General features: G+C 46.7%; 1 protein-coding gene across 1 annotated transcript in view; it reads right to left on the bottom strand.

Annotated features, from left to right (window-relative positions):
* The window catches only part of LOC146822729 (NFX1-type zinc finger-containing protein 1-like), an 892774-nt gene that overhangs the window by 668454 nt on the left and 207469 nt on the right, over positions 1 to 16851 (bottom strand). The gene's annotated exons all lie outside the window — the stretch shown is intronic.

Raw genomic sequence — 16851 nt, 5'->3', positions numbered from 1 at the left:
ACCAGGGCCACGACACTGGCGACGAGGGTGGGATGCATCATGCCCACGGACCGTTGGTGGCGAAGCCGGTGAGAAGTAACGCCTCCTAGCCGGCGAGGATCGAGTCCGCTACGACCTGAAGATATAACGTGCCTGCCGATGCCAAAGAAAATCCTGCGAACCAACGCAAAGGTATTTGGCCCCGCAAGACTCAGCGCTGCCCCCAGTGCGCGCACAGTGATCCCCAGAGGAGAAGCGAGGCGCGTCTGAAGCTAACAAGGCCAGTTGAGCGCGTCAGGCTGAAGGAGGCGCGCATGCGCAGTGACTAAGCCGATCAGCGCTATCAAGAACCGGTGAAGCCAGTAGAGATCAAAGCGGACGCGAGTCCGTCAAATCAAGCGCCCTGCCAGCAGCACATGGGCAGTGTCAGACGGCATTAGAGAAAAAAAAAAGGTCAAAGAAAACAAACAAGCATTGGGCAACACAACCAGTCAGTGAGAGGCAAACATAAAATGGCACCAGTGAGAGGGGCAGAACCAAGCCATCAAGTCAGCAAACATTGAACAATACAAGCAAAATAATTGGAGAAGAGCACAGTCAGAAGCCAGTGTGCCCCAACACAATAACCCAAGTAAGGAAGGGCAGCACCCCCATTGACAATAATCCTCTGAGCCGTAACTGCACCACAGTAAAGAAATATAAACCCTGAACATGGTCAACCAGGCAGCAGCAGTGCCACCTCAACAGCAAGTTGCCCCAGTGGCCCCACCAGCTCACATACACTCGCAAGTTAGTGCATTACCCCCCTTCAATAGAGCTAATTGACCCCGCAACGGCTTCGCCCAGATGGAAAGTATGGATAGGCTGTCTCAACAACTATTTTATAGCCACCAGAGAAACGGATGGAGCAGTGAAGAGGTCACTCCTACTGCATTTCGCAGGAGATGAGATATACAAATTGTTTGCGCACCTCCCTAACACAGGGCCACCGACAGACTACGACGCAGCGGTCAGAGCATTGAACGCTCATTTTGACCCCCAGCTCAGTCAAGATTACGAGCGTTTCAAACTGCGACAGGCTCGGTAGAGAGAAGGAGAATCAATGGACACATTCCACGCCCGCCTCCGGGAATTAGCTAGCACGTGCACAGAGGATGACCCAATAAAAGAAGTGCGGACACAGTTAATCCAAGGGTGCCAGAACAAAACATTGTGGACCCTCATCCTTCGGCAACCTTGCATACTGCTGGAAGATATACTAATCCTAGCTCGATCACATGAGCTTTCGGATGTCCGGGCATCCGCGATGGAAGCTGCCCTCAACGCGACGACCGAACAAACAGTGACCGTCAAGACCGAGTGAGTAGACGCTGTACGCTCAACACCTCGTGGAGCACGAGGAAGGTGGTCTAACAGAAACCCGCGACAATCGCAATGTGGGTACTACTGGAAGGAAGAACACCCACAAGACAGTTGCCATGCAAGAGGAAAGACGGACACGAAATGCAGCATTCCCAACCACTTCGCGAGTGTGTGTCGAGGAGGCGCGAGACCCAGAGGGACCTCAGGGCATAAACCTACATACAGGCAAGTGAAACAGCTATCACTGGATGAACCCGCACACTCGAAGCAAACAAGCACAGGTACCCAGCGTCGACTATACCTAGAAGACTCATCATCGGAGGGTGAGGAAGAATGTCACTTCGTATCCTTTGTAAATGACCTTAAGCGACGCCGCCGCGCGCAGCACACATGTGCCATTAGGATCGCCGGGAACCCAGTCACAGCCCTCATCGACACAGGAGAGTCTGTGAACGTCATGGGATACCAACATTATCAAACGCTGACACCAAGACCAGCACTAACACCATCCAGAGTGAAAATTCTCACGTATGGAAGCCAGACCCCACTCCCGCTGAGAGGAAAAATGTCGGTACCCGTCCGATCAGATGACCAAGAAGTAACCACAACTTTTCATATTGTAGATAGAGAGGCGGATATATTACTTGGGAGCCATACAGCCGAAGACCTAAGTCTGATCACTTTCGCCAACACTGTGAGATCCATTCAGACCGAAGACATCCTAGAATCATTCCCACAGCTATTCGAAGGACTAGGGAACATAAAGAGGCCTCCCATAAAGCTACATATTGACACTGTAGTGAAACCGGTTGCTCTGCAACATAGACGAATTCCATTCCATCTGAGGCCGTTGGTTGAACAAGAACTGGCAAAGCTCGAACAGCAAGGTGTCATAGAGAAGGTGACAGGCCTGACCCCGTGGGTGTCTCCCATGGTAATCGCAGAGAAGCCACATCAACCTGGGAAGATTAGGATATGCATCGACATGAGAATGCACAACCAAGCAATTAAAAGAGAACGGCATCTAACGCCAACTGTTGATGACATAGTAGCAGACCTAAATGGGTCACAATGGTTTTCCAAATTGGACTTAAACGCTGGTTACCACCAGCTGAAATTAGACAAAGAAAGCAGGTACATCACAACGTTTTCAACGCACCTGGGCCGGCGAAGATACAAAAGACTACATTTCGGGATATCCTCCGCTGCAGAAATATTCCAAAACGCGGTGAAGGAAGTACTGTCAGGATTGCAAGGGGTCATCAATGTCAGTGATGACATTTTAATACACTCTGCTACCCTTGATGATCACCATTCTCGACTCAAAGCAACCCTGAGACGCTAGCAGAACACGGAGTGACACTCCAGAAAGAAAAATGTCAATTCTTCCAACGATCAATTGAATTCTTTGGGTATGTCTTCAGTCAAGACGGAGTAAAAGTAGACCCCAAGAAGTCGCAAGCAATTCAGTTAGCCCCTGCACCTAACACCACTTTGGAAGTCAGAAGCTTCATGGGAATGGCGACCTACTGTGGGAGGTTCATCCCGAACCTTGCCACGATTGAGGAACCGCTACGTAACTTGACAAAGAAAGACTCCGTGTGGCACTGGACTTAAGCGGAAGAAGAAGCTTTTCAGAAGGTAAAATCAGCACTGCTAGCCAGCACAACCATGGCGTATTTTGACACCAACCGACAGACGGAGTTAGTAGTAGATGCCAGCCCAGTAGGGCTAGGCACTGTGTTAACCCAAGAGACAGAGCCAGGGACGTGGGCGCAATTGGCGTTCGCCAGCAAAGCACTGACAGCGACAGAAGCTCGCTACTCCCAGATAGAACGGGAAGCACTCACCATAAAATGGGCTTGCAACCATTTTTATTTATACGTCAGTGGCCATCCACTTAGAGTGGTGACGGATCACCAAACACTACTCTCGCTCTTCAGAGGGACAGCGCCCCATCCCCCACCCAGGATTGAGCGGTGGGCTATACAACTCCAAAACTATCAAATGGAGCTGGTATATCGACCCGGAGCCAAAAATCCAGCGGATTTCCTGTCGTGCCACCCAGCACTGTCAGCAGAGATAGACTCTGGTCAAGAGCGGAAGACAGAAGAATTCATCAATATGATCTCTCAATGGGCATGCCCACAAACGATCACGAAGGAAGAAATAACATCCCACATGGAGTCTGACATAGTCATCAAGAGAGTGACGGATGCAATACGGAAAGGTTCCTGGGATGGATTTCTGCAAGGCGTCCAAGGATGGAATGAGATAGAGAGGTCCCGACTGGGGAAGATGTGGAGGATCCGAGATGAATTAAGTACCGCAGAATGCGGCCTTCTGCTGAGAGGATCGCGCATCGTCATCCCTCAAAACCTGCAAGAACGCTCAACCATACTAGCGCATGATGGTCATCAGGGCTCAGGAAGGATGAAATCCCGGATGAGAGAAAAGCTGTGGTCCCCGGGGCTCGAAGAAGTTGTGGACGATGTAGTCAGAAACTGCCGAGCATGCCAACTTACAGGAAGTGCGGAATCGCCGGCACCAATAATAACTGAAGATCCTGCCCCAGCACCATGGTCATGGGTGAGTCTGGATTTCGGGAGTTTCCCCGATGGGAGGGTCACAGCAGTGCTAGTTGACAGCTACACAAAATACCCCTGCGTTGAAGTCCTACCATCCACAGCTTTTAACCATCTCAAGCCAGTGCTCACAAGGATATTTGCACTATTTGGGCTGCCCCACGTGATCAAGCTCGATAACGGACCTCCGTTTCAAGGCAGCGAATTTAAAGAATTCCTATCTCGGCTGGGGATAAGATATCACCGCATCACACCACAATGGCCACAAGCCAATGGAGAAGCTGAGCGCTTCATGAGGACTATCAGTAAGATCTTACGCATAGCCGTAGCCGAACACACAGACCCTGAAGTGGCGCTACAGAAATTTCTACGAGAATATCGCAGCACGCCCCACTGCACAACTCAGAGATCCCCGTGGTCACTGATGCTAGCAGGACCCCGAAGGGACTATTTCCCAGTGGCTGACAACTGGTAACCCGAACCTTACAACCCATCAATCACCCAAAATAGAAGAACAACAAACAATGACAAAGCAAGTCACCGAATACGAGCCAAAGTCCGAACACTCATGCCAGGGTGCACGGTACTAATACGGAATCGTAGGAGTGGGGGAAAGTTCTGCACCCCATATGAGGTAGGGCTGTGGACTGTGCAAAAAGTCCAAGGAACAGCTGTAACCGTAAAACGAGATGGTGAAGTAATACCCAGAAATGTCTCATGGTTTAAGGAAGTACCGAGACCGACCATTGAATAACTGAGCCCTGAAGAATCATCCGAGGTCAACACCACAATCAGAGACATGGAACTTAACCGCACTGATGAATCTCCTCATGGTCAAATTCCATCGACACCCGAGGCAGAGCGCGATCCCCAAGTGCTGAACAATGAGGAAGAGGCTGCTAGACCTACCAGAGGGTCGAGCAATGAACATCATCGCTACAACCTAAGGCCAAACCCTAGACCGAATCGCCAGTTGGCTGAGTTTGCGTGGGGACGCAATTTCGACGCAAAAGAAAAGAACTGATTTGGAAGGGGATGTAATGGTCTAGTCGTTCAAGGCACTTCGCCAGGCCCGGAAGGACATTCACACAATGTATCACTCTCTGGCCAGGCGTGGCCAGAGAGCTTAAATAAAGGGGCCGGGGTCGCTTGTGACCTTCCGGTCCGTACCAGTGTAACAGAGCGTACTGCTGTTATTGCTGCTCACAGCATATGCGTATGTTCATACCCATAGCATTTGAATATACTAGCGCCGCTTACCAGGGCCGCGACAATGACCACATTAAATTTCAGATCCAGCTACATTCCCTGTATATGAACCCAGTAGAACTCTGCAGAAGGCTGACCACACTATCATTTTCGATTCGTGTGTGCACCACGATCCTTGAACAGACTGGAGCTCTGTGCAGAAAAAACCACGGCACAAACGGTTCATATGTAAACGTACAACACAGCAATCCCTGTATTATAACAGATCAAGGACCCTTCAATAAGTAATCAATGTGATGTTTCAGATGTAAACATGTGCAAAAAAATGACTATAGACCAGAACTACAGGAACCTGCCACTCTAAGCAAGTGACATAAAAAAGAACACTGGCTACTGTCTCCTCTATATTAGTGAGACACACATCACTAAGCTGACCGCTCATGTTCCATATGTAAGCATGTACAGCTCTGAATAGTAACAGAGTAATGTCACCTGCAGAAAAGCAACCACAATGATGTTCCATAGGCATACGTGTGCACTTTGAGCAACATGGAAACTTTAGTTATTCACACATACACCAACGCTTTCCCTTCATATTAGGAGATTAGTGCCGCCTGCAAAAAGTGACCACAATGAAGATTCTTATTTGTACAGCATCACGAACCGTGTGCAGGAACAGACCAATCATGTCTGCAGAAGGGTAGGAAGATGTGCACAATGGATATGTACATTTGCAATGCCAAAAACCTCATTGAGTAAGAGACCAGTCCTCTCTGCCGGAAACTAACAACGTGCGCACTTCAGTTACATACACGTGCAACACCAGGACGAGTCCTTTACAGGAAACGCCCGACACTTACATTTCTGATTTAAACACGTGTATCACCACAATCTTTCTACAGTGACATACTAGTATTGTATGCAGAACAGCAACACCATTTACCTTTCAGATATTAAACACCACGATCCTTGAATCCCAATAGCCAAATGTACCCTGTAGAGTGTTTTTCACACTGACATTTTAGACATATAGATGTGGAACCCTACAATACAGGACTTTGGGGTGGGGGTATATACGTGGGCACAAGGCACCTCAATTCAATTTCAATTTAATTTTATTGATATAGATCTCTTACGAGATCAACAAATTGTACATAATTCATTTTATAACATAAAATTATTGTATAAAATATCATAAAACTGCATATGCAAATCACACATATTTAAAACAAAAAAACACATTTTTTTTTTTTTACAATTTATAGCACACAAATTCATTTGGTGGATTTTTAAAAAGAGCTATTAGATCTATGGAGGAGGAAAGGTGATGTCTAAAAACTATAGGTTTTAAAAAACGGTTTCGAGCCCCTACTACCTCCTTGTTAGAACATAATCATAATATATGTGCTAGGTCCTGGTTTCCGTAATTGCATTTATCACATACCCCACTATCATTATTGAGGTTGTTCCAGTGTTTAGTAAAAACCTTTAGAGGAAGTAGTCCTAATCGCAAAATGGTACTGCATCTCTAAAGTAAGGCACCTCATTTTACAGCTAAAGAACACACTCTGTTGGGAGACCAGTACATGTATTTTCTTCCTTTACCAATATCGCGTTTCCCTTTCCATTAAACATCACTTGTTTACCATTTAGCATGGCATCAGACATTTTCTTTTGCTTACAATCAAACCAGCCAAATCAGGAGGACTGCAAAGAAAACCCAAACTCAACGCACACAATGAGAAAAGAAAATAGTCACCTTGTTGTAGCTGTAGTAACCCAAACACTGGGAAAAGTCCAGATTGGAGGGGTCTCTCAGAGGGAACTGCCAGCTGCCGCTGGATAAAATCGAACATCCATAGTCGTGTTATTTTTCTAACTATTTGTTAGAAGAAGTGCCCTTGTGGACCTCCGGGAACGTCTGTTTTCGTTATAACCAGGCTCATTCACAGTTCAAGTTGCTGAGCCCAGCATCAGGGTGCAGAGCCAACGGGTCACATATACACACGCACAGGAAACTCGAAAGCGAGAAGTCCACCTGGATGTCTCTACCTTGTTCCAAACAGGAGCTGGTCTGCTGTTTTAATTTTTTTTAACAGAGTCCCAAAGGATCTGCCCGTGCATTGAGCAGCAGCTGCTGTACACACAGGAGCCACGCAACCAGCACTGATACGTGCCAGCTCCCCCCACTCTGCTCCCTGCCCGAGAGAGGATGTACACAACAACTATTGGCCTCACAGCTTATAAGGTAATAGCAAGCGCCTCGCCAACCTATCGAAAGCCACAGCACAGCTAATAAGCTAATGAGAAGCGCGTCGTCGACCTATCAAAAGTCACAGCACAGGAGCCAATGTCACGGACCCAATAAATAACCAGTGCGAATTCACCCAGTAAATCCCATGACAAACAAGCATTTGCAATGCAATAGGACTCGCATTTACACGAGACCTATTGCATTGGAAACAGGAGTGCGGGTGGGTAAGAAGGCATGAGCGGGAGTGGGGGGAGGGTGAGGGGGGAGCCCAGAAGTCCCGGACTGCGGGAGGGGGCGGGAGGGAGGACACAGGGAAGAAAATAGTGTTGAAATAAAGTGGCCAGTAACCAGGGAAGGATACCAATGATGACGTGGCCGTCAGGAGGAGGGACTAACAAGCCTAGAACCAATCGGAAGGCAGCAATTAGGATCTAAGCCAATAAAAAAGATGGGCAGAGCTTACACGAAGCTTCCACGCTATACTGAATACTGCATACCTCGCAAAGCGAGCAGCGCATGCACTGCAACGCTAGGCTCGACCTAAAAAGGGGGACAGAGCTGATCCCAAAAACTATTGCCCAATTTTACTTTTAGACTCCCAGATGAAAATAGTGAGTAGAGTCATATTATCAAGGTTAGAGGACTGGGCAAAGGAACAATCGATCCTGACCCCGGCCCAGTATGGTTTTAGGAAACAGATGGGGACTGTAGAACAGTGTATTAATCTCGAGCTCCTAATAGGGAAATATACTAGGGCCAAATCGGGAACTCTATGCTTCGCAGATCTGAGTAGTGCCTTTGATCTGGTAGACCATAATTTATGTGCACCAAGATAATACCTAAATCACTTCAGTTAATTTCTTTTGCTACCTGGGCATCGCATTTGCAGGCAATGGCTCTTGGAAACAACATATGCTAAATACCAGAACCAAAATGAGCAAGGTCTCCCAGGGGATCTTAAAATTTGCCTCTAAATTGGATAGCAGACCCATTCGAGAAATGGTAGCCATTTACAAAGCTAAAGGCGTGACAACTGCAACATATGAGGCGGGCCTTTGGGCCCACATGTTAATGGACATTTACTACAAACTGAGGAAAATACATTTTTAAAACAACTTTTATTTTTGCCACCGTGCGCATCTAATTCAATAGTCCACAATGAGGCAGGCCTGCAGTTCCTTGAAGAACATCTTTTGGTGAAACCCCTTTTATTATGGCTATCTATTTGGGCAAGGAAAGAGACCAGATTTACCAGAAACATTATTCTTGACAGCCTGGCTATGGGTAAGGCCTTAAATATTCCCTGGTTATCATATATTAACTCCTACCTTGGCAAACTGTTTAAATTGTCAATTTGGTCTGACCCCATCCGGTTCACATCATTATCTAAGAACAGGACTAAAAGCCTATTTATTCAAAATAGGCAATATAAACGCAAGTCAGACAATGAGCTTAAACAATAGTCACATTTTATAAGTCCCTAGATAAGGAAGAGAGAGATAACAGCTACCTGTTCTTTGTAACCATTATGCAGCACAGATCTGTGCTGACAAGGATGAGATGTGGAATTGAACTTCACCTTGTTGCCTTCCCCCTCATGAGATCCTGCCCCTCCAATATATATCCTTGTCCTTGTGATGGATAGAGTAAACAGAGCACTTTGCACTTTTTATTGTTCTGCAAACTGTACGGGAATTTCAGGGTATTGTATCTGAAATCTTTGTTTGTCACCCAGAATATCAGATCTTATAAAGCAGGTGATGAAGCATCTGGTGACATTGGATGGTCCCTTTCTGTGCCTTAATATTGCACTTTTTATATTGAACGCAATGAAAATTAGAAAAGCTTATTGTATTGGATAAGGAACTGATACTTGTTTTTACTTTTTAATTAGATTTATTTATTTTGATTGATGCCAAAATACCAATGATCATTGTATTTATGAATTTATAGCTGATGATTGACTACCTTTTTTTACTATGTTTTCCCTGTACTAAAACTTTGAATTTATGATGTGACCGGATTTTTGTCGCCTCTATTTTATATTGGTATGAGTCTTTTATCGATGTACTTTTATGATTGTTTTATTTTCAACCGATTAAAGATTATGAATCAAATCGATATTAAAAAAGAAACATAGGCTAAAAAGCATGCGTGGAGCTCGGTGTCAGAGTGCACCTCAGAAGATGATACAGCATCAGTTGTCTTTAATGCTGTTTGTGCGTTGCATTCCTGGGCAGTAATGTAATGCAAGGCATGTCAGAGTGTTACTACAGATCTCAATAAAGGGTCCATACGCAGGTGAGCGCAAAGGGACTCCTTGATCAGGACTCGTACTGCAAATAGGAAACATGCATGTCACCACTCACACAGCCTTACCATCTGTACTGTGAACGGTTGTCCTGCAGACTGGATGACGCTGACAATAGGGGCTTCTGTGGGAGCCTACCATGGGGAGGCACTGCTGGTGATTGGCCAAATAAGGGGTCCGTGGTGGTGTCGGATGGACCTCGGGAGCCATTAGTTCCCAGCCATGACACAGCGGCTGGGAAAAGGGATGGGAGCAGCTTTTTCAAGCATTTATCGCGTTATTGTGAGCGAGGTGGGGGGCATGCAGGAGGACATGGTGAGGAAAAAGCTTTGCTATCTTAACAAAGCGGGAAACAAGGATTTTTGTTTCTGTTGAGTCAAGGCGGGGATAAAGCAGGTGGGGCCAAATTCACCTGTGGCAGAGAAAAGCAGATATTGTGGCAGCAGCAGTGAAGGGTTGTTCCCGCCCAAGCGTCACGGTGGGTAGGTTGCCCTGGAAGCATGGGGCAACAATAGGAAGAGCAGCAGCTCAGGTTTTGCCTTTCCATTTGGAAAGGGGGGTGGGGGGCGTCAGCTTGGGCTTTGTGAGTTTGACATGTGGGAGCTTCTAAGCTGACCACAGGGGAGCAGGACAGCCCAAGAATATATTTTGAGGCATGGTCCCAGTTGCACAGCATTGGCGAGGTGGAAGAAGGGTCAGAGCGGCGAGGGCCAGATGCCTGCGATGACAACAATTGGCCACAAGGGGTGCTAGATGTGCAAGGAGCAGCCTCCCTCCTCAGGCGTGCAGCATTTAAGAAGGGTACATTACGTGGGCGACAGGGATGGAGAAAGATAGCCAGGCAGGTGCAGACAGGAGAAAGTCAGAGGGGCTGCGGCAAGGCAAGGTCTCTGCCATAGTGGTGGACATGTTGGAGTGGAGAGGGGGTGAAGGTAGTGGGGGGACTGAAAAAGAGCTAAGGCAGGGCGAGGGCAGAGGATGGTGGGGGGACTGCAGCAGGCAGGGAGCAGTTCAGCAAAACCCTTGAGTTGCTTGAAATCAAAAGGCAGATGGGAGGGCAGGAGCTGCAGATGAATGTAGGGGTAAAGCAGTTGCCTGGCTCAGGTGTGGAGAATTATATGTTTCCTCCAGTGGGGTTGGTAGAGAAGGGCAAGGTGGTTAGAGAAGTGTCAGTGGGGAAAGTTAGGTGGGTGTGAATCCAAGAGTAATGCCAGGAGGAAGGGGAGGAGGTTATGATACCTGACACACCGGGTCTTTGCTTCAGGGAACTCCCAGACGATGAAGAAGCAGTACCTGATTCAACAGAGTCTAGTGTGGCGTTACTACCCCGAGGTGAAGCGACGGCAGGGTCCAGGGCGACCACTTTGAATTCAACATTAGACAGGACTGGCAAGGACAGGGCAAGGGCTGGTGTGATCTCCTAGGAAGCAAAGGAACGGGACAGGAACAATGAGTGGTTGTTAAGTGGTGCCATAGAAGAAGAAGAGTTGTCTGGCCCTAGTGATGTGCAGTTCGAAAGAAATCAACCAAATGGATGGGTGGTGCGTGATTATGAAGAGGAGGAGCTGTGGAAGGGTAACTGGTGGAGGAGTATAGAGTAGAGGAAGAGGCCGGGAATGGCGTTGGCAGAGAGACAAGGTAGACAGAGTGTGAAAAGTAGGTCATAAGAAACATGAGCAGTTTCATGTTTTGCAGAGAAAGACTCTAGCGCTGGCAGTGGTTACTGGCAAGGCTCAGACCGAGGAAACGAGACTGGTGGCAAGGAGGCATGTTTACGTGCGGGTGCCGACCTTAATGCCATGTAAGCTGGAGGGTCAAAAGGTGTTAGGGGAGAGGAAGATGGTAATATATGAGGTTTCAGCATATGTTTACAAAAAGGAACACATGGTTGATATGGGGAAGGGGATGGACAAAGTGCTGGGAAATGAGAACAAAGTTGCAACAGATATAGGGGTGGGGAATGACAACGTTCTTGGAAAGGTGGAGAGGGCTTCAACAGAAGGTCAGACAACACGCCGAAAAGACAAAAGGGGGATTTGGGTTAAAGTACGGCAGGCATGGAGTGGACAAGGGCAAGAGCAGCAAGAAGGCTAAAGGAGACAAGGAAGAGGACATGGGGGAAAGAAAGAAAGGAGCTGAAGATGAAGAAGCTTTTTTACATGGGGATCACAAAGCCCTTGGGGCACACTTCATGGCCACAACAAAAGTGCCCATATGCAAATGTGAATACATGGAGGTGTTTAAGCTCCTTCATAGGTAAGGGTGGGTGAAAAAGGGTTTTAAAGAGAAGAACGAGATGGCCAAGAGGCCGATAGTACGGGTGACAAAAGAGGATTGAACAGCGGATTTCCTAATATACACACGTGTATATTGTAAGAATCCAGGGCAGTGCGTAGCACTGTTCAAATACATGGATGTGATTAGGAAGGCGCACATTACTTATTGGGGGTATGCATGGGTTAGATACAATGTGGAGTTTAGGGCAAGGTTGTCGGAGGACGCAGAGAGAAATAATGGTTACGGACAATGGTCCCGATTAGACCAGGTCCAACAGTCTTCACAGCTAGTGGTTTACCACAAGTGTATTGGTCCATTCAAGGGTGTTCCACCCAGAGTAGTGTGGGAGCAGTGGGTAGAGTACAGCGGTCACAAGGAGGAGCATGCTGGGCATTCAATACTGGGTTTTAGTATGGGTGCTGCATGTGCCGGGCACAACACCCGCTTAGACAATCTGGGGGCAATGCAGGTAGGGAGCAGGGGACACCAGGGGAGTCCTAACAGCAACAGCCTCAAAGGGGGTGAGGTAGAGGGGGTCAAGGAGCCATGGTAAAGGGCTCATACTCACGTTAAACTGGACAGGAAGCAACACTGGGTTAAATATTATGACAAAAAATAAGATGCTGTACTACTTTTGACTTGGGTTAGAGCTGGGTTTACATTGGGGTATGACGGCCAGCGGGGGAGGAGTTGGGCAGCAAATTTATAGTCAGTGAGGAAACACCAGCAGTGGTGAGGGAAAAACTGGAGAAGGAGGTAGAAGAGGGGAGAATGGCAGTGTCATTCGATGATTGGCCAATGGAAAGCCTAATTTTGTCACCCATTGTATTAGTGCCCCAAACAAAACAGGGCTAGTTTTGACTGCTACAGCATCTATCTTGGTCAGAAGGCCATATTCCCAACGACTTGGCGACAGTGTAATTTTCCTCAGTAGATGTTGCAATTGACCTGGTGCAGCAGGTGGGGGCAAGTGCAAGTATGGCAAGAGTGACATTAAATCTGTATTTCGACTGATGTCAGTACACCCAGAGGGTTTTAATGGATGCTCAATCTTGTGTGCCTAGTTTGAGAAATTCAGCCAAATTCTTCAATGACTCTTCTCGTGGGTGACGGGGGAAAGGACAGTGACACATTACCTGGATGACTTCTTCTTTGTAGGGGCGCCCGGCTCTGTGGATTGTCAGCTAATTCTGGCTAGTTATGAAGAGCTAATGGGATATTTAGGAGGCCCCTTAGCTAGATAAATCAGACAGTTGAACCAAACACAGTGTTGCCATTTCTAGGCATTGATACTGACTCAGACAAAATGGATACAAGCTTGCCAGGGAACAAGAGACAGGCAATGATTTAGCTGATTGATGGGATGTTGGCAAAAATAAGTAGAGAAGAGGGAGGTGCAAGTTTTGCTTGGGTCTTTGAAATTTACCTGTAGACTGGTGTCTGCCATGCAGACATTCTCAGGAGAATAGGATTGGCCCTGTCTGGGCTGTCACTTCCACACCACAGACTATGATTGTCAGCAGAAGTGAAGGCAGATTTGAGACTGTGGAGTAATTTCTTAAGAGTATTTCAATGGTATATCCTTAGAGGGGTTTGGGGATGACGCAGCATGGAATGTACTATATTTTTCTAATGCGGCAGAAGGGGTAGGTTTCACTCTATGCTGGCAAGGACTCTGGTGTGCTGAGAAAAGGTAAAAACAGTGGAAGAGCTGTGGGAGGAGCACTGACTTGCTGCAATGTGTCCTATATAATAGGCTCAAGCTGACAAGCAAACAAATCACGCATGAATTCCATCAGAAACTAAAACGTTTCACACCACTCGAGTTGATAACAAATGCCAAAACTCCTAAGAAACCCATTACTGTGCTATATAGGATGGTGTAAAAGGTAATACACATCCTTGAGGTGACAATCTTTCAGGTAGCGACTCTATCTAGCCACAGATTCTTCACCTTTTGAATATTCCCCAGGCAGCAGATTGGATCTGAAAACGTTTCACCAGTGCCTCAGTGCACTGCTAGGTGGCACAGTGCAGCTCCGCATCAATGCTGTTCTGTTCCAGAAATGACATGCAGAGCCAACATAGGCGCCAACCCGGCGTGCTGACATCAGTTACTTTCAAGGCTGTCCGTATCCCTAGACGCAGAGCCCCAAGAGCGATACTGATCAAGAGTAGTGTGCAGAGTTTGGACTTGGGATCTTATTAACACATACAGTCCAATCACAGAACAGGAAGGATGGGAGGGTCATAAGGAATTTGCGACTAGATTCTCTTTCAGAAAGAGCATTACCAAAGGTAAGTAACTTGTTTTTCTGATAGAGACTTCTAGCCACAGATTCCACACCTCTTAGAAAGATACTAAAGTAATAACCAATCGGAGGTGGGTGTGTGATTTCACTCAAACCAGTAAGTCCTGCACGACCGATCAAGCAAAATGTCATCTCTTCAAACCTGTGAAGAAACAATGGGGAACCCGGTGTCCCTCAGAACCTGGGTATGTATATAACAAGCAGCAAGTGGTTCTGACGGGTAAGATAATTCCTTTAGAGATCATACAATCCTACACATAGCAAAACAACTAAAGATGTTTATATTACATTTCTAAACAAGTAGAAGTTGGGACACAAAAGAAAGGAATATGCTACTTACCAGTATGCATCTGTTCTTGGCATGTAGAGCTGCAGATCTACACGCTATGCATAGATCGCCATCTGGTGTGGGGCCCGGATGTTTGCACTTGTTTTTTTGTCTTGGAAAGTCTTTGGAAGTCACGAGGTATGTGACGCCTCCTTTGGATCATAGTGCGCATGGGCATCGGCTCCATCCTCAGATTGTTTTTCGCCAGCAGGGAAATGATGGAGCTTTGTAAGAAACAGGAAAGATGCCCATGTATGGTGTATCTAAGTAAGATAATACTGAAACAGATAAAGGTAGCCGGGGAGGCGGGTGTAGATCTGCAGCTCTACATGCCAAGAACAGATGCATACTGGTAAGTAGCATATTCCGTTCGGGGCATATGAGCTGGAGATTACACACTATGCTTAGATTGTATAGCAGTATCCCTTCCTAGCGGCACCCACCAGTATCTGTTGCAGTAGTTTGAAATAGTGTTTTGAGTACAGCCTGGCCCACACTAGCTTGTTGTTTAGTTTGCACATCGACACAATAGTGTTTTGTGAATGTGTGCGGTGTAGACCATGTAGCTGCTCTGCAGAGATCGTCTAAGGGAATGTTGCCTAAAAATGCCATTGAAGCCCCTATCTTTAGTGTAGAGTGAGCTTTAGGAGGAACAGATAATGTACGTTTTGCTTTGTGGTAACAAATCTGTATGCATTTGACAATCCACCTAGCTATCCCAGATTTTGATATGGGGTTGCCATTGTGTGGTGGTGAGAAAGACACGAATAGTTGTTTGGTCTTACGAAAAGGTTGTGTTCTCTCTATGTAGTACAGCAGTGCCCTTTTGACATCTAAGGTGTGAAGAGCTCTTTCTGTGACTGTTTGTGGCTGCGAGAAGAATACAGGCAGCTCCACAGATTGATTGAGGTAGAAGGGAGAAATGACTTTAGGGAGGAATTTAGGATTAGTTCTGAGTACAACCTTATTATGATGCATTTGCAGAAAGGGTTCCTCAATAGTTAGTGCTTCTCCTTCACTAACTCTTCATAGAGAAGTAATAGCTACTAGGAAAGCAGTTTTCCATGTTAAGAATTGTAGCTCACATTTATGTAGAGGTTCAAATGGTGGCCCCATTAGCCTTGTGAGAACGATGTTTAAATTCCACACGGGTGAAGGTGGTACTCTGGGGGGAATTATTCTTTTGAGTCCTTCCATAAAAGCTTTTATGGCAGGTATTCTGAAGAGTGAAAGATGTTGTCTATTTTGTAGATATGCTGCTATGGCAGCAAGATGCAGTCTGATAGACATGTAGGCTAAGTTGCATCTTTGGAGGTGTAGTAAGTAGCCTATGATGTGTTGGATAGACACATCTAGGGGATCAGTGTTGTTGTTATGGCAGTATATTACAAATCTTTTCCACTTGGCTGCATAGCATGCTCTAGTGGTAGGCCATCTAGCTTCTTTGATGACGTTCATACAGTCAGGAGGAAGGTTGAGGTAACCGAATTCTAGGACTTCAGGAGCCAGATCGCTAGGCTGAGCTGAGCTGGGTCTGGGTGTTGTATCTCTCCGTGGTTCTGGGTTAGGAGGTGTGGAGAGAAGTGTAATTTTTGGGGCGGAACTACGGAGAGTTCCAGCAATGTGGTGTACCATGGTTGTCTGGCCCAAGTTGGAGCAACTAGGATGAGGATGCCACAATTCATGATCCACGGTGCAAACCATTACTATCCACTCTTATTCCTTTTTCAGACAGGGATGCTGGAAAATACAAAACAAGGGATAGCTGAGCAAGGCAGTAAGCTAGAAAAAGAAGGGCTGGGAATTAGAGGCCCACTCCTCTAGGGCACAAGTCCTGGGGGACAGCCTTCAAGTCCAGAGCCTGAGGACAGTGCTGTTGGCTCCCAGCAGCCAAAACCAACAAGCCCATCAACAACAGGAACAGGAGCATCAGGCCCAAATCTGCAACTGAGTGGTTTCCACTGGCAGAGCTTAAGTCCAATGCAGAGGCAAAAACAAAATAGGTTGAGCATGGTGGAGCACCAGCAATGACCATTGAGCGGATGGTCCAGGCCTATCTGAATGACCCAACTGAGGTCTATCCTGATCAAAACCCATTGGTGTAGTGGTATGGGAAGAGGCACCAATGGCCAGTGCTCAGCAGTCTGGCAATAAACTGAAGGTAATTTATTTTCCTTTCCCTTTGAGAAATAGTGAGATTTGTTCACCGGGTCCACTCCACACTGCTTTGTTTA

This window comes from Triturus cristatus, chromosome 5_2 (genome assembly GCF_964204655.1).
Source record: "Triturus cristatus chromosome 5_2, aTriCri1.1, whole genome shotgun sequence".
NCBI classification, from domain to species: Eukaryota; Metazoa; Chordata; class Amphibia; order Caudata; family Salamandridae; genus Triturus; species Triturus cristatus.
The sequence above is the reverse complement of the archived record's forward strand: the minus strand, read 5'-3'. Positions and strand labels throughout refer to the sequence as shown.